Raw genomic sequence first — 24,524 nt, 5'->3', positions numbered from 1 at the left:
AATTTGGATTGCAAACAAACGTTTCGGACCACCAACTGAACACATTTTGGATTAATAAATAGAACACATACATATATAAATACGTGCAATGCGTGAGCCGAATGTCATCCCGTGGGGAAACCCAACGAGTGGCTCACGCGTGCGCAAGTACGGATTGGACACACACAACAACAACAATAACTAAATAACAAACTTCAACCTCCCTATAAACAAATCTAAGCCGACAGTCGATTGTTACTATAATACGCTCCTCCGGTGTGCTATAGTAATTCAACAATAGCTATCAAAACCAAACACATGCATCAATAGTAAACAAACAAACAATAGCAATGGATATCTCTCACAAACAAACACTTGACCATACAAACCATTCACACACAAACACACATTCACATAAACAATCAGATTGAAATGATGATGATGATTATTGCTGCTACCAACCAACCAATCAATAATAGTTGAAACTCAAACTTTCACCTGCAATAGTTGAAAATGAAACCGGATGCAAACTCTGCATGATTTGATACCACACTCACACAAACAAACCAACAAACACAAGTTTTCTGTCAAAACTACAATAGCCTGGTTATAACTTGGATGCGGGTTCCCCCCGAGCCCGTCCAATTGTTTTCTATTTGCACAATAGACACAACCAACACATTTATACTCATAATTACACACACACACACACATTCACAGTTTTTTAAATCTATCTGTTACTTTTCTAAGGCAGTAATAATTATTAACTATATAAGAAGTTACAGTAAACCAACAAAACCCCCTGTCAAAATCCCCCGGAAATACACAAACACACACAATGACACACGCAGATACCCTATCCTCCTCAAACAAACAGAAAAAAAAAATAAAAAAAAAACAAACAATTACACACTCCTACAATAGAATAATCACAAACGCTGCAGCAGAGAGTAAAGCAAAAACAAAAGACTAATCGAGCGACCCCCCGAGCCTTCAGCGCGCTTGGGGGATCCCTCGATTGCGAAACAATAGTTGTAAAGAAAAGCAAAAAAAAAAAAATACAAAATGTGGAAAAAAATTTACTTACAATAAGAACTCAATTTAAACAAACCAATATAAACAGTGAAAAACAAAATGTAATTCCAATTCTTTTTACAATAGCAAAATGTGAAAAAACAGTAATAGAATACAAATACACACCCACACACACATACACTCAAACAAAACAAAACAAAGACATGTTGCTGGAAATTTACAAATCAACCAAAACAACAACAACAACAACAACAAAATCGAATCGAATCGAACGAGATTTGTCGCTTAAAATTGGATTGATTGAATCCTGCTGGATCGGAAGATGAGAGAGAAAGAGCAAGCAAGAGACAGCCCGTCATTCCGTTTCAGAACAATAAAAAGCAAAATAATAGAGTAAATAGGATAAACAGGTTTTACGTTTCCGAACGTTTGAACGGTTGAATGTTTTGTTTTCCGGAACTTCGTTCGTTCGTTCGTTCGTTCGTTCGTTTGTTAGTAAGGGACGAGTTTGAAGCGCTGAACGTAAAGCGAACAAACGTAAGCAAACGAGCAAAACGATAGTTTTGTGCGTGTAGCAACTAGCGATAATTATTCTTGTTGTTGAGCATATTTTTCTACACAATGGAACGCGGAACGTTGAACGGTTGACAAACAGTAGATTCGCGACGCGCGCGGAGCGTTTGTGTTTTTAACGGATTTTTCCTCGGTCTTGAGTATCTGTCAACAACAACAACAACAATAAACAACTTACAAATCTAAGATGGCTGCCTGAAACAATAAGAACAAAAACAAAATAGTAATCAAACAAACAAACAAACAAACAAGATAGGATCATAGTTTAGTCTATAATAGTGCATTATTCCTCACCCAAATCAACACAGACATACAAATCTACTTACCCCCACCCCCGTGCGCCTCATGGAAAAGCAGCGAATGCCTGTGAAGAAAACAAAACAAAAGAATCGTGAAACAATAACGAAAAAGTATCATTTCCAGGATCGAAATTTTCTTCGTTTGTAAAACTACACTAATAGAAATGACTTTTCGGTAGAGAGAACAAATTTACCACCATGAATGTGCCAGAAAAAAAACAAAACAAAAACAAAAACAGTAAAACACACTTTCGATTACACTGAAACAAAACAAAACTCTCATTTCGCGTAGTTTTTTGATTGATGAATGGGAAAACCAAAACTGTCCATCTCTTTGAACGAACACTAAAACATGGCCCAGACTCACACAAACACACACATACACACATTAACACACTCACACTTAGGAAAAGACGTGTTAAGCAAAATGCCTTATAACTTATAAATGAGTAAGGAAAACTGATGGAGGTTAGAACAACAACAACAACAGCAGCAAAACCATTATCCTGTACAGCCAATTTGTGGAAACCATTATGATTACCCATCCGGATTATTAGCATTAGGAAAAAAAAAGGAAGAGAGCGAAGCTTGCGTAATTCAGTCTCCATTTTCGCCCACACATGCGTTTGCGCATGGTTGTTACGAACGAAAATGCAAACGGTGTGAATTTACTACTATCTAAACAAAACAGAACTGTTTTTCAATGTCCAGGTGAAACCAAAATTTGTGTAAAACTATCAAATCAAAGCCGTGTCAAGTCACTATTTTTAGAGGAGATTGTGTAGAAATTTAAACTAAATTCAAACACTTTTCGGCGGAAAACGGGAAAGGTTTCATACGAAAAAAAAAACACACATGACTTACACAAAACATTCGTCCTATCGCTATTATTGTGGAATTGCAAAAGTGAAACTGTGTACATAATCTAAAAAAAAAAAATCAAAACAAAGCAACCAAAGGCTTCTTTGTGCTTTCGTTTAAGTTTGTCTTTAATTTTTTTTTTTGTAAACGAATCAAAATTCGACGTCGATACAATTGGCAATACAAAATTGTGATTTGGAAAAAATTTCCACACCCCCTCACCCAACTTAGTAGAGAGAAACGACTGACGGACTGATTGTTTTTGAAACTAAAAAAATCAAAACAAACGCGGTGGAACTGTTTGTGTTCGAAAAAAAAATCAAAAAAATAAGGCAGGGTTGGAAATTTTTCCCACCCCTGACAATCTACTAGGGTGTAAATTGGCAACACAAAAAAAAATAAAAAACCAAAAATCTTTCGCAAATGTGATTCAAAACGAAAAACGCGCAAAAATCAAAATTATGTGATACAAATTGGCTGCATCCCCCCTTCCCCCCTCCGTTCCGTTTTGTTTTGACAAATCAAATGGAAAAATGGCTGCGTTCCGATAAAAGCGTACGCTGCCAAATCAACCTAACAACCACCACAACAACGCGTCGTCCGACGTCGCCGGACGGCGACGGGACGGGTAGTGAAATTTATCTGTTTTTGTTGATCGTTTTTAACAGTCGTAAATAGGAGAAGAAGAAAACATGAAACTAATGATAAGGTGTAAACAAAATGGTGCTTTGAATATTAGGAGGAAAACACACACACTTTAAAAAACAAAAACCAACGTGGAGAGCATTGCGGTGGATGAAAATCTCTATATTATTGTTTTGATGCTATAAAGAGTAGATGAATGGAAAAAAAAAACACTTGAACAAAAAACAAGCTGATTTGTTGTATATATTTTTGTTACTTTTTTCAATGGAAAACAAAAGTGAAACTCGTGTTTACCAAAATTATTCCCTTTGAGAACTGAAGCGGAGGAAGCAAAAAGAAAAATCTACTAAGGCAAACAAAAAATATATTGATGTGTGAACATAGTCATTAATCACCGTTCGGAAGAAGTAAGAGGAAAACAATAAGAAAAGGAATCTTATATACATCCGATACAATAAAAAAAAGAAGAAGAATGAAAAAATTACATGATGTGTATGTATTTTCTGTCCAAATTTACATATATACATTGAGAGCGAAAAGCGAAAGCGAAGAAGAAGAAGAGAGGGGAGCGAAAACTTTTCAGAAAACAAAAATTAAAAAACAAACCCTTACGGATATATATAAAACTTTATATTTTCATGAAATGTCTAAATGTGATATAGGTTATACTTGAAGAGGTAAACAAAAAATGATGCGAAAAATATTGAATGACAACTAATTTTAATTTTTAGGAAGCTAAAAAGAAAACAAAGCCGAACTGGAATATATTTAGGTATCTTTTATAATCGAAATTAACCAAAACAAAACACATTCACAAACACAACTCGTGGAGTAACCAAATGTAAACAAAAGAAAAATCATCATCTCGTGAAAAAAAATAGAAAGATAATGCGTAAACAAAGGAACCGATGATATCCAAATTATATACAACAACCGGAAATCAAAAACAAATCATCAAAAAAACACATATGGATAAGTAAACTTTGAGGTCCAAAACAAAAACCAAGTTAGACAAGATGACAAAAAGAAGCTAAACAAAAAAATATTACCCAAAACCAAACAATCAAACATCACCTTCTGGAAGAGAAAAAAAAAGACAAACAAACAAACAAACAAAAGAATATGAAAGTAAACCAAAACAACAGCGATCACACAGAAAAGACACCAGCGATTAATGACTTAATGGCGAACCATCACAGTTCTAGTACTGCCCGTTCGATTTGACACCGCTGCAGTACTAGGCCTCTAAAGCAAAAAAAAAAACTTTTTCGTTTCCTTTTTCCGTTCTCGTAATACACTTAATATATCAGTTCAGTACTCCAACCATGAGCAAAAACAATAGCCACCAACCATCAAAGCAAACAAACAAACACATACACACAAAGCAGCAAAGCAGCAGCCATAACCAATAGAAGCAGCAGGAACAAAACAGTAAACAAAAAGGTTTTTAGTTTTCCACCTCCACAGCAACCGCAAAGGCACACATACACACTCACACTAACACATAGAAACAGTAAACATAAAATCCAATAGACTAAACAATAACAACAACAACAACAACAGAAGCAGCAGCAGCCACCGGGTATAAGTTTCTTATACTTACAAACAGCAGATTTTTTCAACAGTACAGATACGGGATTAACCGTAACGCAAACGTCACAGAACGACCGGCGTTTGTTTACGGCAGCCAAACAATTTGCTCGCTCGCCCAGTCACTTCTCTTCGATGTCACTCAATTTTCGACGTAAACGTATAAACAAACCGTTGCATTCCACAGAACCGACGCATTTTAATCACACTCACGAATGAATTCAGGGACACCGCAACACACTCACAACACTGTCAGAAAACGAACATTCCTTTCAACAACATCAACAACATCAACAACAACAACGGCAAAGAGTGTTGTGCGAGCGAGCAACTGTCAATTGTGCCGCTGCCGGAAACACAACGCCTGCTGTGCCGAAAAGCGACGCGAAAGTAGAAAAATCATGCCCATCAACGGAGCATGACAGATCGTCGCCCAGCCCAAAAATAAGTAAACAAACAAACAAACAAACAAACCAACAAACAAACGACGGAAGTAGCAATCAGCGAACAACAATATTTAACCATCGCAAAATACCGGTTTTCGGTTATTTTCAGAATTACCGCGAACATTTCGCTTTTATTTTGGGATTTCTTTTTCCGGTTCGAATCAATAAGCAAACAAAACAAAACAAAAAAGAAAAACGGAAACCATTCCACACAGCAAAATGGGTTCGAATGGAACGGAATCGAGCGACACAAGAGAGGCAGGAGGAAGCAAGAATATTGATTAATTTCATTTTTTCGATTGTTACGTTCAGCGAGAATGCGAGAGAACGAAAGTGAGAGAGAGAGAGAGAATATTTACCAATCTTTGTTTTTTTTTTTAATTCTTTAATCTAGTAAGCTTATATTTTTCATCTTTTTCATCTATTTTCCCTTTTGTCTACTGAATACTTATTACAAGAGCTGATTATTATTGATTTATTGTAGAAAAGACACAAGCGCAGTTACACACGGATGTTTTCATTTATGTTTCGCGCCCGATTCACCGAGGGGCGAATGGATGTTTTTCTTATTATTTTTTTTTACACACGAAAATCACTTTCGACAGATGTTAGCTTTAAGGGTAAACATTCGTTTTTATGATTATTATGATTATTATGCGACCGAGGGTGACGCAGCGCAGTTTAGTTTAGTTAGGTTTTGCTACAGTTAAGAGTTTTATATTTTACAAAGCAAGCAGTTTAAGTTTAGTTATTCCAATCAATCAATATTCTTTAGTGGAAGAGATGATAACAGCAAGCCAGAAGCAAGCATGGAAGCATTTTTACTTAAAACAAGAAAAATACACTCAGCAAGAAGGTCGCGTGGCAGACAGGACAGCAGTGTAACTAAGTAACAACAAAAAGGCATATGAGTTATCAGTAACACGTAAGAAAGGAAGAAAACAGAAGAAAAACAAAACACATAAATGTAAAATATTGTAAGCTACACACAAACAAAAAACAGAAAGAAACATAGAAAATAAATAATTGATCAAAAAACAGAAAACGGAAAAATATTAGGATTTATCAGAGCGGAAAACGCGTAAACAGTAAGTGAAAGAAATAGTAATACTACCCCCCCTCAACAAAACAAAAAAAAAACAGTAAGTAACAGAGAGTTATAAAAGAACGATCGCTTCAATCATTTCACAGAAAACCAGACAGCAAACAGCAGCAGTTCAAGTATCTTTGGTTTTTCAAACTGTACATACATAAACCGATCTTAAAGAGAGAGAGAGAGAGTAGCTAAAGAACAAACACACTCAACCACATATACCAACAAACAGGTTCAAAAATATAAGTTACGTTTGTTGTTGTTTTCTCCGAGTCCCCCGCAGCGAGTTCCGTTTGTTTACCTTTCTATTATACAACTAGCACGTTTTCGCCACTTAAACACCCACACACACACACAGCCGATTGACAGATCGATTGAATGTAAATACAGACCGCATCCACCGCATCGTCGCCTGCTGCGACGAGCGGAGGAAATCCGATTAATTTTGACTCACCCACAACTTGTAGATTCAAACTTTCTTGCAAACACAGTTCATCTCAACCAACACATTACAACAGCCGATTTAACCGAGAAAAAAAAACACAAATATGTACCGCAATAGTACAGTAAATTTACAAAACAAACATTGGATCAAACAGCTTTCACGAGCTGATGGAGCAAATACACCAACACCACCACCACAACAACAACAGCAACAAAAACAGTGCGCAATAGAAGCAATCAAAACACAGATCACAATCCTGATTTTACCACACAGAGAGCAGAAAAGTAACAACAGTCCCCCAGCAGTTTTCGAATGACTTGTTTTGATCGACGGATCAACGACGGCCGACGCCTGCTGGGCGAAAATTGAACTTTGACAGCATCCAAAAAGCATCGGGCAAAGAATGCGTTTTCGAAACGAGAGGCTTTCATTCACTGTACACGTATACGTTTCAGTTCGGCGCGACGGATCAACACACACACACACACAGAATAAGGCCCAAAATTGTGCCAGTTTTTAAACTACTTAAATGCTAAGGTTCGAACTAAGTTGTTAGCGAGAAAGAAAGGGAGCGAGCGAGAGAGAGAGTTATATTTCAACGCGTAAGTTAGTTAGGTTACGTTTCGTTTAGGTTATTATTTTGTTTTTAGTTTGTATCGCAATCTGGACGAAAATTCACCACAGATAGAGAGGGAGAGAGTGACGGAGGGAGAAGGAGACGAAGCAGGGACAGTGAAAGGTTTTTAACGTTGTACAGAATTTAAAAAAAAATCAAACAAAGTGTCGGGATCAGTAGCAAGCAAATTCGTTATTTCTTTTTTATTAAAGAGCGCTAGCATCGTAAGGGTACTAGTAAAAACATACGAATCAAGCCAATGGTTAATTTTTAAGGCATTTAGCACTGTAGGAGCTGTAATTATCATTATGTTCTACTCCGTTAAGCAATATTAATTTCATATCACAAGTACAATACAGATTATAGTTTTTTTTTTAGATAACCTAGTTAGTCTAGCTAGCCTTGTAGCGGATAGAAGTACACCCGGTGTCGGATAGGATTCTTGTTGATCACGCGTGCTGTCAGATTTGGATGCTGTCAAAAAAACGCCGCAGGCGTCGTAACCTCCAGAGATTTTAACAACAACAACAACAACAACAACCAGAAAGCAATAGACCGAAACCCCACTGTTCAGTTCAGACTTTAACCTGAAACAACCAAACCAAACCGGACACGCTGACGCAGTCAGATCAAGAACAACAAAAGACTGAAATCAAACTTCATGCAAGTTCTTCAGTTTCTCGACCAAATATAAAAACCACTTCCAACACTGACGACAGACACACTTCATATCTACAGAACTGCTTAGAGCAAAACAAACAAATCTATAACTTCAATGCCTTTCCCCCCTCAAACATTGACATTGACAGCTGGTGAGGAAAAATCGAGACAACCAAACCAAAACGAATGCGACTGTTGAACAAAATCGCGCGCACACATTTAAAATTCCAAGCGAGCAGGAAAACAGAAAGCCAAAATCACAACAACAACAAAACACTAACACTGTGGGATTGTTAAATGACGGGAAAAAAAATCAGAAACAACAACAACAAGCAAACTGAACACACAATTTGAAAAATTAAATAAAATCAAGCTCCTACCAAACCAAAAGAAGGACGAATCGTCAGTTGATCGAAGAAAACAAAATCGTAAACAAACAAACAAACAAACAAACACACATCCGTGTGCATGTGGTGACTGTGTAAAGCATTATCGAAACCGGAACGTTGCAGAGTTTTCTGGGAAATACACAATACGATCACAAACACCCACATACACACAACACACACACCCACTTACACACAAGCAGAAGAGAAAAACCAATGTTGAAGAAAAAAGCGAGAGAGAAAGCGTAAAAAAAGAAGCGAGAAAAATCGTGGACTGCTTTGCCAGCGAGCAAAGAGGAGTCGAAGAAGAAGCAAAGAAAAGAAGCAGAACGTGAATGAGCAAAAGTAATTCAACAAAAAATATAATAATGATTATTGTAATATATTTATAATGTGAATTTGGAATATAACCAGTATTTATTATACTGTAATAAAAATATATTTAAAAATAAACTGTCTCCGCTGTGGTTAGTGCTTGAAAGGTATCCGAAAACTCCTTTATTGAAAATCCACCGGTAAACAGCGGTTTGAAATGTTTTTTTTTTTTTTTTGGAACATGCATATTTCCTAGAAATTTTAAATTTGAACTAGTTCTGGATTTAAAAGCTATGATACTTCAAGAAATTTTCAAGAATCTGGAATCAAATTCCATGCACAGTTTTAAAGGCTTGTGGATTTTATTATAATTTTTGAAGACCTCATTTGGACATTTTTGGACAAAAACATCAACTGCAATCTGCTCTTACGGTAGTTCTGAGGAATTTAAGATTTCAATTGAAGCCTGATAGTTTTGAGACGAATTTTAAAAAACCCTGAGTTTAATCGAAAGTAAATTTCAATGAAAACTCTTAGGAATTTCTGAGGAGCACAACTCCTGTGAGCTTCAGAGGAAAATTCCAATGGCATTCTGAGCATAATTTCATAAAGTTTGTGGGAGAAAACGAATCCGGAGCATAAGTCCTTGGAAATTTTTTGAAAATACTAAAAGGAAGCTTACAATTAAATCTGAAAATAACTCCAGGGCATCTTCAAAGGAATTCGGAAACTCAATTCAGAAGAGTTTGCCAAACAAATTATGAAAAGAGGAAAATGAGGAAAAGTGACGCAGTGATCCACCTTTATCCACTGAATTGGTCCTGCTTGCTGCAGGACCAAGTGCCACGCCGTCCGAAGAGGCAATGAGCAGGTACGTTTTTTTTTTACTTTTAAATGATCTATATTTTTTTAATTTGTGTGGTTTACATGTATTACTTATCTAGTGACACAGATGCGTCTTTTCAACTTTAGTACCTTTGAAATTACAATTATTATTAAATACAGTTCCTAGTCCTGTCAGGGCTGTTTTAAAAATGACCACCTTTGGTGGGATTGGTTTGTTTTAAATTTGAAAAAGGAGACTACTTATAACCACTATTTACAACTACAACTAACCTACAACTACTATATACACCTTATCTACTATATACAAATTTCTTATCAAAGCATGTTCTGATAAATTACATTTTTGTGCAAATTAAGTCTTAATTTCGTTGATTCTGGAATCTATTTTGGCAATGCCTGCCTCTTCGTGTAAATTTGTTATTCTAGTGTCGAAAGGACGATCAAGAACCATCCACAGCACTCTATTCTGAGCGACCTGAATTTTGTTCCTGTGAGTCTGTGCACATGATTCCCACACCGGAGCTGCGTGGAGGATCGCAGGTGCTATGATTTGTTTGTAGACAGCCAGTTGAGAGGCGGGATCTGCGGCAAATCAGCGGATAGAGACACCTAACCAAGGTAGAACACTTGCCTACAGTTTTCTCTACATGCGAACGGAAGAGGAGCTTTTCATCGAACAACATCCCAAGATAGGTTACTTCGGCGGACCACTCAACCCTTGTGCCATCCATTATTGCCGATGGAGGAACATGATCGTTTGAGTTTTGGAGGCATTGATTTTGATTTTCCACGTGGTGGCATAATCAGCATAGGCGTTAAGGCATCGTTGAAGTTTGTTCGTTATTTCGCGAGGCATCTTTCCTATTGCGGTATCATCTGCGAACAGGAAAAACACGCAACCGTCTCCAAGGGGAGGAATGTCGGAAGTATAAATGCTGTAAAGCAAGGGGCCCAGCAGACTGCCTTGCAGGACTCCTGCTGGGATGGAAAACTTGTCTGACAGACAACCATTCAACGATACCTTAAACGACCTTTGCTGGAGGTAGTTACGGGTGATTTTAGCCAGATGTAATGGAAAGTTGAAGTTACAAAGCTTGTACACAAGTCCATCATGCCAAACATTGTCAAACGCCTTTTCAACGTCTAGCAAGGCCATGGCTGTGGACTTGGATACAGCTTTGTTACTTCGGATGTTATTCATCACCCGCACTAGCTGGTGATTGGTGGAGTGCCCCTTTCTGAATCCAAACTGTTCCTGAAGGAGAATGTTGTTTTCCTCGACAAACTTGTGCAAACGATTGAGAATGAGTTTCTCGAACAATTTGCTCAGCGCTGAAAGGGAGCTGATTGGTCTGTAGCTTGAAGGCAATGTTGGATCCTTACCGGGTTTGCGGATTGGTATGATTTTTGCTACTTTCCAGATGCTTGGAAAGTAGTGCAGTTACAAAGATCTGTTGAAGATAGCGGTTAGAAGAGACTGCACTTTCATGCTGAGTCTCTTCACGATCAACTTGAATATACCGTCAAACCCGGGAACCTTCATGTTCTTGGTGCATTTCAGCGCTGTTGTACTGTAATCATATCCGCCGGAGGCATGACACAAGGGGAGACATGTAGGTTTTGAACGCATTGTGCATCCTGATCTTCGAGCGGACTTTGGATAGACGAGCCAAGCAAATGTGATGAAGCGACATGCACGCCGATCCCATTTGCTTTCTCCTGTGGGGTGATTAAAAGCCGATCGTCATCATTTTCGACTCTGAGAGGTGGAACGGGTTTGGGATGAGTTTTCAGGACCTTGGCTACCTTCCAGAATTGTCAGGAGCGGTCGTCCAACATTCTGGACAACATGCCCGAAACTTTCATTTCGGAGTGAGTCCATTCTGGAAGCAATCTGCCTGTTCAGATCGGCCATTTCACGTTTTTTTGCCCAGATCTCCAGTCCTCTGAAACTGACGTCTACGTACATTTCTCAACCGAATCACTAATTGGGTGTGGGAATCAATAGCAACAAACTTACCCCTCACAGGAACTTGTCGAACGTATGTCTCGTCAGCCATGGATATGGCCTGTTGGAGTACTTCCAACGCCCGGTCGATGTCATCTACGGTGTCAAGCGGTGGATTTTCATCGATGTTGCTGTCCACCATTCTCCGTACTGCACCCAGTTGACATGGTGGTAGTCTTTACGCAGGCAGCTTCTAGCAGGAACCACGTTGACACCGACTTCAGTCACCACCGGTTGGTGGTCGGAGCTGAGATCGTTCTGCGCCTCCGGCTTGGATAGTCCGATGTTTGACAGGAAAAAGTCCAGGGTGGAGGGATTTTCCGCCGGAGAGATGAAAGTTGGTTCGTCCGGAAATTGCACAGTGTACAGTCCATGATGTGCGTGGTCGAACAAAAGACATCCGTTCCGGTTCCTCTGGTAGATCCGCCATGCTTCATGGCAGGCGTTCAGGTCGCCCCCAACGATGAATCGGGAGCTAGTACGGGTGACGGCGGTTAGGTCCTTCTTGAATTGGATTCCTAATTCGTTGCTTGCGGTACACTGGCGTGGGCAGAAAACAGCGATAAACCGGACGTTTCCAGTTTGTGATTCCACCTCCACACTAATGGCCTCGATGATAGAAGTGCGGATGTGGGGCAGAGTGCAAAATTTGATTTCTTTTCTGACGATGACCGCTACACCACCGACCCTGGAGCTGGTGCGATCAAGCCGGATAATGTTGTGGTCAGGCAACCAGAAGCTGTCGCCGAACTTTAGATGGGTCTCGGTTAGAAGAACCACGTCGATGCTGTGCTTGCGGAGGAAGTCGGCAAGCTCAATCTGTTTTGCTTTTACAGAGCAAGCGTTCCAGGTAGCGATGGTTAGCGGTTTAGACACCATACTGGATGATGAACTTACCGAGCACTTGGATCTGTTCGGGCTTATTGCGGCACTTACGTAGAGCACCGGTCATATTGATGAAAATCTTCATCAATTCACCCGCTGAGAACAGATCGGGATTATTTGTTTGAGCTGTTGGTTGTCTCCAGAATCCAGGGGGGATGGAGAGCTTTGTCCAGCAGAAGATCCAGACGTTTCTTGAGGAGGAGCGGATCCTTGGATTCGCTTGTCCATGTAGAGGCGTGTCTGATTTCGGATGCGCTTGAAATCCTCGCCTTTAGGGCACTGCTTGTTGGATCCTTGGTGAGCACCACCACAGTTGGCGCATTTTAACGCCACGGCTCCATCCGCAGGACAGTCGAAAGTGGCGTGGTCTTGAGCGCAATTGCCGCAGCGTGGCTTAATGTTGCAGTTGCGGGTGCCGTGTCCAATGTTCAGACACCGTTGGCACTGAGTCACATCGCGATGGTCGCCACGGTATGGCTCCCAGCGGACGATGATGGAATTGATGGAGCGGATGGGTTTCAGCGCGTTGATCGTCACCGTTCCCTTCTGGAAGTGTACCAGGAAAAGGCAATCCGGATACCCCTTTACATTCTCGTTTCTTCTTGTCATCCGATAGACGGCACTTTGGGCCAGCTTGTACCGGTCCCTGATTTCAGCTTCGATAAACTTCGGGTCGAAGTTAGGTAGGCCTCTGATGACGACCTTGAACGGTTTCTCACCGGGAATGTCGTGGGTGAAGAATTCCACCTTGTAAGTCCTCAGGTGGGCGACGACCAAGTCATACTCCGCTTTTGTACGGAGCACCACCTTGGTGCCGACTCTGCCCAATTTGTATTCGGCTTTAACGCCCAGCGCCGCTAGATCGACGATGAGCTCATTAAGATGCACATTTTTCACTACCAATAGAGCTAGCTTTACTTTTTCCGCACTCGGGCCGGCAGAATTTACGTTGTCGATAGCGTCGCCGAAATCACCGATGTCGCTGGCGTTCGTTGCTGTGACGTCGTCACGTTCACTCGCACCATCGGACTGGCCTTGGGTTTTTCTTCCTCTTCTTGGATCGCTTCACCGTGGCGGAGGTGGTATTCCCAACATCGTCCCTATTTGAGATAGGTACCCTCGTGCTACCCTCCCCACTGTCACACGATGCGACCGACACTAACAAACGACGCTAATAAACGTTTGAAACACACTATCGAACAATTCGACAGAGCGAGCAAAAACCGGACTGAACTGCTTGACGGACAAGCAGAGAATGATCACTGAATGGAACAGCGCTGTTTTATATCTTTTCAAGTTCAAGCAGAATGATGTGCAACCAAGTGATATTCGTTTATGATGGCTGGGTTTGGGGAAAACGTTTAGTTCATGAAAACAGTGTTAAAATTATCAATTCCGCATTTTCAAAAGTTTTTTTATTAAAAATTGGAAAAGTATTTATTTCAGCAGATTCTTCAAGTAATATCCTATCGATTGGCGTATTTGGATTTTGATTTCATCTATAAATGACAAAGTTACAAGCGTTAAAAACCTAACACTATTTCACCAGACATATTTTTTGATTTTTATAGTCGACAAAGACGTAGTTCTACGTCAAAATGATCATGATGACCCACCCTAGTGGTTCACATTAGAGACCTCTGGACATGTTCCGGATGCACCCTTAGTTAGTTTCCAGCTTTTTTCCACCAGAGCCGTAGCTGGGTCTGCTGGTTCCCTTGGCAAAGACCATTTTGGCACCCCTTGGGATTCAACTTGGCTATCTTTTTGTATTTAACTGTCGAACAATAATTTAAATAAGCGTGATTACCTCTCACCCCAGCAGGCCTGGGTTCAATCCCAGACAGCGCCGCCAGGATGTTCTGAGGCATAACATCTCTGATCACGCCTTCCTTCGGATGGGAAGTAAAGCCGTTGGTTCATGAGTTGATGGGTCGATAGGTAGGGTCCAGGTGTGGGAGCTGCCTTCCTGGCACGTCGGTAGCATTGGTGCTCAGAACGGAAAACAAGATCGACGGAAAAAACAAACCAAAGGAACAATAATTTAACAATAGTGAATGTATACATAAAAATGTATTTTATTTGTCAAGCCTAAAATTTAAATCTATGCCCTTTTATATTTGTGAACTCCGTTATAATTGCACCTAAATCAATTCTAGATATAATTTCACTTTCAATTGAAATTAAAGCCAGATTGATGAGTCTGTGCTGTATCTGATGATTTTGAGTAAGCTGAAACTTCGTTCACAAGATGCTACCATAGAGGTAACTCTAAAACCAGAAGGTCCCGAAGAAACGTGCTTAACTTTTTGGTTCAGCTCTGGTACTCTCTTCGGTCCCAAGTTAATCGATGCACCCCTCGAAACATAGGAAAATCTACGAACCCCTTATTTTATCTGTCAAACTTGCATAGCAAATCAAAACAAACATAGTGTAGTACTAGAATTTCGACTGTAATGGGGTACGTTATTCGATTTGATAGGCTACTCAAATAGTGAGCCAATTTTAAAATCGTTAGTTTCCACCGGTTGATGCTACTGTTACAGTTAGAGTGAGAAAAATTCGCAAACTTGTCGTTATATTTGGATAGAAGTCACCTAGTAAGTACTGCTGAACACACTTTAGTAGATCGCTAGGAGATTATTTTTGGATGTCATTTAAAAGTAATCTGGGATTTAAACACTTCCGATTCGGAAATAAGTTCAGCTCCATCGACATCTGAAGATTTTTTTAAAGCAAAATCAGCAGCATATGTCTTCATTTTGTTCCATTCCATTGATTTCATGTTGTTTCCGTAAAGAAATGATAACTCTTTGGAAATTTCCGCAAGTCTTTCGTACCTTGAAATCAATTCTTCAATCATTTTTACGAAGTCATTGCCAATTTCCAACCCAAATAGCTCGTGGATAGATTATTGCTTCACGGGTAAAGGCTGACTAAAAGTAAATTGGTACGCACAAAAAAGCCTGTAATTCGTGATTCAATAAGTTTAAAAAGTTCATTAATGGTTGCTTTACAGTACTTTTAGTAAAATTTCAAAATTACAGCATTAGATGGTTATATTTCTCCAGTTCGAACGAAATCAGCGCCCGCACAGTAGAAACGGAAACGGAATCAGCGCATCTCTTCTATTTTGCACGCATTTGCTGGATGTCCTTGACTGTCCCGCCGCTTCGTCGAAGTCGCTGCTTTGAAATTGCCCAGTATTTTTCGATTGGTCGAAATTCGGAGGATTCCTTAGCTTGGGGACAAAATCGATCTTGTTGGCAGCATACCACTCCAGAACCACCTTGCAGTAGTGGCAGCTGGCCAAATCGAGCCAAAAGATGACTTTACCTCTATGCTTGCGGATAAACGGCAATACACGCTTTTTCTGGCATTCTTCGATATAAACTTGGGATGTCATCGTCGATAATGTGAAGAATGGTTCCGTTTTCAGGCCACAACTGCAAATAGCTTGCCAAATCATGGCCTTCTTCGCGAACTTGAATCTTCTCGGCACATCCCCTCGTCCAGTCGCGATGTAAAACTTTTGGCCGGGAAGCTGCTTAAAATCGAGTTTGACGTATGTTTCGTCATCGATCAAAGTGCAGCCCTACTGTTTTGTCAAAACACGGTCGAACAAGAGCCTTGCACGCTTTTTGCCCACGAAATTCTGCTTCATGTGTCGGTTGGAATGTTTACTGGCTTTGTACGACTTGTATCCTTCCCTGGCAAGGATGTTCCGCACCGTTTGAAAGTTGGCGTTGTACCTTCTGGGCACATCTGGGATCGAAAGAGCGGAGTTGGCTTTAACGCACCTCAACCATAGAGGTAACTCTAAGACTAGTAGGTCCCGAAGAAACGAGGAACGAGGAACTCGAAAGAAGAAAAAAAATATTGTGCACAAACACCTGAAAAATCCGGAGTGATCCGGTTCCAAGCTGGCTAAAGTGCTGAAGATGCCGAAAACAACAGTCTGTTGAGTGCTCAAAACCTACAAAGAAACCTTGAATGTGGAAAGGATTCAGCGGACCTAAGAAAAAACTGGAACCAGGGATCGTCCGCTGCGCAGCAAGGTGTTGAGGCAACAATCAATCTAACTAACGACGAAATTGGCTCACTACTTGACTAGCCTATTGGTCCCAAGCAAATCGATGAACGTACCCCATTCTAGTCAAAATTCTAGTACTACACAATGTTTGTTTTGATTCGCTATGAAAGTTTGACAGATAAAATGAGGATTTATTGGATTTCGATTAGCTTGGGACCGAAGATAGTACCAGAGCTGAGCCAAAAAGTTGAGCACGTTTCTTCGGGACCTACTAAGCTTAGAGTTACCTCTATGATTGAACCCAGCCACCTCCAGCATGGTCTTGCTTTGTAGTTGCGCCTTTACCGGCTGAGCTAAGGGTGCCCCCAGAGCTGACCATAAACGGGATATTAAGAACTTTCGAGGTATCACCAGTCTTCCAGCAGCGTCCAAACTGTTTGAGATCATCTTGAGCGAATTTGTCCTGAATCGCTCGAAGAACTACATTTCAACTGACCAGCATGGATTTATTCCCGGTAGATCGGTTGCTACTAAACTTTTGGATTTCACCAGTACATGCATCACGTCATATATACTGATCTGAAAGCCGCATTCGACAAAATCGACCAGAAGGTTTTGTTATGCAAGCTTTCCCGACTAGGAGCGTCTGAGTAACTTAGGTCGTGGTTACATTCCTACTTGACTGGACGAACTCTTCGAGTACGACTAGGATCTTGTGTCTCTTCTACGTTTGCAAGCACCTCTGGAGTACCTCAGGGAAGTTACCTGGGTCCACTTTTGTTTACGTTATTCTTCAACGATGTAGCAGCTTTGTTGGGAGTTAAATGCAAGCACGTTTATGCAGATGATCTTAAGCTATACGTCATAGTTCACTCGATCGAGGATTGTCATTGTCTTCAAGCTCTGCTAGATTTGTTTGTGGATTGATGCCGTCGCAATAAGCTCATCATCAGCGTTCCAAAGTGTGCAGTGATGACGTTTCACCGCTCTAAGAGTTCAATCCTTTACGACTACTGCATTGACAATGTAACGCTTCGCAGAGTAGAACGTATGACTGATCTTGGTGTTCTTTTGGACCCAAAGTTGACCTTCAATCTTCACTATACCTCGATCATCTCTAAGGCGAATCGTCAACTGGGATTTATTTCGAAGATTGCACGAGATTTCAAAGACCCTCACTGCTTGAAGGCACTATATTGCTCTTTAGTTCGACTCATACTTGAGAATGCATCTGTGGTCTAGTCTCCATATGAGCTGGGAAAAATTTCCAATCGATTGGTTTGTTTAGAATTAAAATCCATCCGCTATCGACAGAGTTATAAGTGGTCAAAACCTGACCACTTTTCGTAACGCAGTCGATTTTGGTTTTTTTCTTTAAATTACATCCCTAATATGTTGCCAAAAGACGTAATCCTACGTCAAAAGTAGAAGGCTCTGTGCCTAGGGGCACGAACGGAATCTTGACGTAGGACCGCTAGTGGACGGAACAAATTTGAAGAGCATTTAGTTCTTTTAATTGATCGATAATCTATTATCTTAACACTTTCCGTTTTTGAATTGTAAACGTACCGAATTTGTAGTAATTTTGTTCAAAAAGAAAGTTGATGAAGAGAATCGATCAAAATCACTTGCACCCCGGCTTCCAAGTTCGGTTACAAGATTACAACTCTGGAGATCATTTTGTGTGGTAGTTGGGGGCGTGTGGTTCCGAATATGGAAAACAGGCACAGATACATTATATTCCAACTAGTTACTGTAATAAGCTTGCCCTGAAAAGCGCTGATTTGTTGCCAAAGTGGGTGATGATTTAACCTCCGAAACCGCACAGAGTGCGTTTGTCGCTTCAAAGCGTAGACGACATCCATGGCCGCTTACGCTTGGCGTATTCAGAGTAGGTAACAGCATCACGGATCACATTTTCCAGGAACACCTTCAGCACACCTCGTGTTTTCTCGTAGATAAGACCGGAGATACGTTTGACACCGCCACGGCGAGTCAGACGACGGATGGCGGTTATCACGAATAACCTTGCGATGACGCTTGGCGCCTCCTTTACCATTTCCTTTTCCTGCTATTGCTGCTTCTGCTGCCTGCTCACCACGCCGTCCGAAGCGATATATCTTTTCAGGTTAAAGCAGAATGATGTGCAACCAAGTGGTACTCGATTATGACGACTGGGTTTGGGAAGAACGTTTATTTCATGAAAACAGTGATAAAATTATCAGTCCGCATCGTGCTCTCTTGCCGTGTGGATCTATTTGCTTTTTGCTTAAGGAAGTGTTACTACTACCTAAAGCTACAACAAATTTAAACAGCACTTTTCAGTGCTCAACCTGTAAAAATTTTCTACCTTGTTCAACTCCTCTTATTCCTCTTCGATCCTTGTTTGGACCCTACCCGAGGTAATCCTTCTTGGATATCGATTTGGAAAATTCCTCTTCGATCCTTCAGATTCTTATAGTAATCTGCTTGGAAGTCGATTTGGATAAAAATTTACTGCCGCCATGGCGCCTAAACGCAAAAGAAAGGGGCAAACTCTTGACCCCCCTTCTGATGAAATTAATTTGAGTAATCAATTTGATTTGCTCACGGATGATGAGAATGATCCATCATCCAAGAAAAATTCTAGTAAACTTTCCCGGCTTAATGCCAAGAAGGAAAAGATTCCCCCTATTGTGATAACCACTACCGATTTCCATGCTCTTCGCATGGAACTTTTGAATTTCGTGAAAGTTAAGTTTTCACTACAAATTGGACGTCGGGGTGAATGCCGTGTATTGGCTGAAACCTTGGACGGATTTAAATGTCTTCTCAATTATCTTACTGAGAAGAAGCACAAATTTTTTACTTACGACACCAAAACTGAACGTGTGTTCAAGGTTGTCATGAAAGGACTGCCCAGTGGTGAATCCCTGGATCAGATCAAAGATGAACTAGCTACTGTGCCACTCCAAGTAATCAAAATGAAAATGAAATCCCGTCCTGGCGATTCGCGCAACGGGATTTCTAATGATTTTTATTTAGTTCACTTCAAGTCTAGTGAACTAAACAACCTTAAGGCCTTAGAAAAAGCTAGCCTTATGCTCCATGTCCGAGTGAAGTGGGAACACTTCAGGAAGACTGGAGGAAATTTCCAAAACCTCACCCAGTGCCGTAAGTGCCAGGGATGGGGTCACGGAACTAAAAATTGCTACATGCCAGCTAAATGCATGAATTGTGGTGATTCCTCTCACGCAAAGGACGACTGTCCTGTGAAGGAAGATCCTAAGAAATTTAAATGTTCAAATTGTGGTGAAAACCACAAATCCAATTTTTGGGAATGTAAGACTCGCAAAGCGATCCTACAATCTCGTTCTAACCGTCAGGTAGGAAACGCTCCACGTTTCCGACCAGGTATAAATTCCTCTGCTGTTAACAACGGTCAGCGAGGAACAAATTCTACATTCGTACCCGTACGTACAAATATCTCCCCTGCTTCAAATATTTCATCTGTACCTACTCCCCTCGCTGCTAACAATGTTCAGCGAGTTAATGGAGCTACCTATGCTGCTATTGCAGCGGGTAGAAATCAAAATACTAACCAACGTTCTAACGGAAATTTTGACAATTTTGACTTAGGAAGCATTACTGCCCCCAAAATGGAATTTTTACAGAATTCATTAATTGACATGATTTCTGATATGCTTAAATCTAACTCCATGTTTGATGCTATTCAAACTGGAGTAAAATTTGCAAATAATATTGTCATGACTTTAAAATTCAGTAATGGATTTTAAAGCATTAAATATTGTAAATTGGAATGCTCGATCTCTTAAAGATAATGAAGACGAGCTATTTAACTTTTTGAGAGTTCATAACGTGCATATTGCCGTTATAACTGAAACGTTCCTTAAACCTGCCCATAAGGTTAAGAAGGACGCAAATTACTTGATTTATAGAAATGATCGTCTTAATGGACCCTGTGGTGGCGTTGCCATCATTATTCATAGACGAATAAAACATAAAATTCTTTCTTCATTTGAAACCAAAGTTTTTGAAACTTTGGGAGTTTCTGTTGAAACAAAATTTGGACAACTTACGTTTATAGCTGCCTTTTTGCCATTCCAATGCGTAGGCCAGCAAATGAATTTTCTCAAGGGTGACCTCCAGAAACTTACCCGTCATAGGTCTAAATTCTTCATTATTGGTGATTTTAATGCAAAACACCGCTCATGGAATAATGCTCAAAGCAATTCCAATGGTAATATTCTGTTTGATGATTGTTCTGCAGGTTATTACACTATTCAATATCCAAACAGCCCAACATGCTTTTCTTCTGCAAGAAATCCCTCCACTATTGATTTAGTCTTAACTGATTCATGTCAACTTTGTAGCCAACTGGTTACCCATGCTGACTTCGGTTCTGATCACCTTCCAGTAACTTTTGAAATATCCCAAGAAATAATTTGTTATCCCAACAGCTCTACTTTCAATTACCATAGGGCTGATTGGGAGCAATATCGAACATTTATGGAATATAACTTCGATCCAAACATTCCTTTGCAAACCAAAGATGAAATTAATTATGCTCTTGAATCTCTGACAACTTCTATAGTTGCAGCAAGAGCAGCCTCAGTACCAAAATGCGAGGTTAAATTCGATTCAATTATAATAGACGATGATCTTCAGCTCTTGATCCGTCTTAAAAATGTCCGTAGGAGACAATTTCAAAGAACACGCGATCCTGCCATGAAAATTATCTGGCGGGATTTGCAAAAACAAATTAAAAAGCGATTCTCTGCCCTGAGGAACAAAACTTTTGAAAATAATTTGAGTTTTTACATCTGTGCTGGTGCACTGGTGCTAGTGAACTAAAGCTTATAAATAGTCAGCATAATGTAAATAGGACGTCAGCATCTACCAGCATGAGATTTCAGGAGCCGCTGAAATTCGTGCTAGTTAGTTGAGTTGGTTGAGCTAGTGAACCAGCATATATGTAAATATATCTCTACTATGGTTAAATCAATTGAGCTATTTGTTTTAGTTGGATATAAGTTATCATTATTAGATTCACTCTAATCGTGTGAAAACAATCAGCTCAATTAGTTAATATGAAGCCAAGAAATACCAGTGCGTACATTATGAAAACAATGCTTTGATCACTCGTCTATGAGCTATGCTAAAGGTGTATAAGAGCTACCTTGTGTAAGACGATAATCTTCCCTAAGTTGCCCAAAGAAAATATCTACGAGCAGCAAGCGTGTTTTCCGATACCGAAAACACTCGGCTTTGGTGTTTGCCGAAGCATCCATACACACCGGTGCAAACAATTCTAGATAGCGCTGAAATTAGGGCCTAACAGCTTTTGTAAACAATGACTTCTGTCGATGATTTCTAAAACGTCAAAGATCGCCAACGCAAATCAACATCGCCATCAAGCAGTCTTCCTCTACCCGATGGTTGTATTGGTTTGCGTGGGCGTGCCTTGAATTCCTAGAAACCATCGAGAGTAGTTATTGTTTACAAAAGCTGTAACGTTCTGTTCGGTACTTCCTGCTCCACGGTTGATTATGGGAGATTTTAATTCCCACGGTACAGGCTGGGGGGAACTGTATGATGACAACCGTTCTACTTTGATATATGACCTCTGTGATAACTTCAATATGACAATTCTTAACAATGGAGAAGTAACACGTCTGGCTGGTCCATCCTCAATCCTCATTATCGTTGGATTGCACGTGGAATGTGATCCAGGATCCCCACGGTAGTGATCACTTGCCGATCAAAGTTTCAGTTGCCAGTGGGTTCAATCCGTCGGAACCCGTTATCGTCGCGTACGATCTTACCCGTAGTATCGATTGGAGAAAGTTAAAGAATGTGATAGAAGATGCCCTTACGTCGGTAGAAGAGCTTCCACTGTTGGAGGAATATAACTTCCTCTCCAATCTAATCTTGGACAGCGCGCTTCAAGCTCAAACTCGGCCGGTTCCAGGAACGTCTTTCCGTAGGAAACCTCCTTCCCCTTGGTGGGACATTTCGAAGCGTACTCGGCTCTTGAACGCGAACTCAAGAGCCTCATCAAAGCCAAGAAACGCCGATACTGGCGACAATTCGATGAATACGCTTTGGAATGCGGCGCGAAGGATGCGTAACCGGTCTTCAAACAACGAGAGCGAGGAGCAGTCGGATAGTTGGATTCTCAAGTTCACGCGAAAAGTATGTCCTGATGCTGTGCCGGCAATTCGCGAAACGACGAATTCGGTAGACGAGATTAGCCAGCCTTTTTCAATGCTGGAGCTCTCATTCGCGCTCCTTTCGTGTGGCAATTCGGCTCCGGGGGCTGATAGAATCAAGTTCAACTTGTTGAAGAACCTCCCAGACGTCGCTAAGAGGCGCATGATGAACTTGTTTGGTCAGTTCCTGGAGCTTAATATTGTTCCGGATGATTGGAGGCGGGTGAGAGTTATAGCCATTAAAAAGCCTGGAAAACCCGCGTCAGATCACAACTCGTATCGTCCCATCGCGATGTTATCGTGCATTCGAAAATTGTTGGAGAAAATGATCCTTTTTCGTCTCGACAAATGGGTTGAGACGAACCACCTACTCTCAGATACTCAATTTGGTTTCCGTAGGGGCAAGGGAACGAACGACTGTCTCGCGTTGCTTTCCTCGGAAATTCAGTTGGCTTTTGCTAAAAAAAGAGCAAATGGCTTCTGTGTTCTTGGATATTAAGGGGGCTTTTGATTCAGTATCGCTTGAAGTCCTGTCAGACAAACTCCACGCTTGTGGCCTTTCTCCATTAATTAATAACTGTTTTGTACGATTTGCTGTCAGAGAAACATATGAGCTTTTCTCATGGAAACTCTACAGCTTCACGATTTAGCTACATGGGTCTCCCCCAGGGCTCATGTTTAAGCCCCTTCTGTATAATTTCTACGTCAGAGAAATTGACAATTGTCTAAGGGACAACTGCACGTTGAGACAACTTGCAGATGACGGAGTAGTGTCTATGACAGGATCCAGAGAGGCCGACCTGCAAGGACCCTTACAGGATACCTTAGACAATTTGTCTACTTGGGCTATCCAGCTAGGTATCGAATTCTCCTCGGAGAAAACTGAGTTGGTCGTTTTTTCTAGGAAGCATAGCCCAGCACAACCGAAGCTTCAACCTTTGGGTAAACCGATCACTCATTCTATGTCCTTCAAATATCTTGGGGCTGGTTCGATTCAAAATGCACCTGGAGATCCCACATTGAGTATCTGAAGCGGAAATGCCAACAAAGGATCAATTTTCTCCGTACAATTACCGGAACGTGGTGGGGAGCCCATCCGCAAGATCTTCTAACGTTGTACCGGACAACGATTTTATCGGTTTTAGAGTACGATAGTTTCTGCTTCCAGTCGGCGGCTAAAACGCACATCATCAAACTGGAACGGATCCAGTATCGCGTTAGGATGCATGCACTCGACTCATACGATGAGTCTCGAAGTGTTAGCGGGCATGTTGCCACTCTCTGATCGGTTTTCCGGAATTGTCCCTCAGGCTCCTCACTCGTTGTGAAATTATGTACCCACTGGTGATTGCAAACTTTGAGGAGCTTCTTGAGCTAAACCCTCAAACTCGTTTTATGTCATTGTACTACGTGTACATAACACATGATGTAAGCCCTTCACAGCATAATCCTCATCATGCATGCTTCTCCGACTTCGGCAATTCTGTTCATTTCGATTTATCCATGACGCAAGAGATTCGCGGAATCCCAGAGCATCATCGTTCCATGATTGCTCCGTCAATTGTCGCTGCAAAGTTTGGCTAAGTTGATTCCGCAG

The 24,524-nt window shown here is 40.8% G+C and overlaps 1 pseudogene; it reads right to left on the bottom strand.

The window, feature by feature from the left end:
- Positions 1-1,905: 1,905 nt before the first annotated feature.
- The window catches only part of LOC135702125 (putative nuclease HARBI1), a 46,112-nt pseudogene continuing 23,493 nt past the window's right edge, over positions 1,906-24,524 (bottom strand).

The sequence above is a fragment of the Ochlerotatus camptorhynchus genome, unplaced genomic scaffold (assembly GCF_037179485.1).
Source record: "Ochlerotatus camptorhynchus isolate MF236.1 unplaced genomic scaffold, CSIRO-AGI_Acam_v1.1 ptg000185l, whole genome shotgun sequence".
Lineage (NCBI taxonomy): Eukaryota > Metazoa > Arthropoda > Insecta > Diptera > Culicidae > Ochlerotatus > Ochlerotatus camptorhynchus.
The sequence above is the reverse complement of the archived record's forward strand: the minus strand, read 5'-3'. Positions and strand labels throughout refer to the sequence as shown.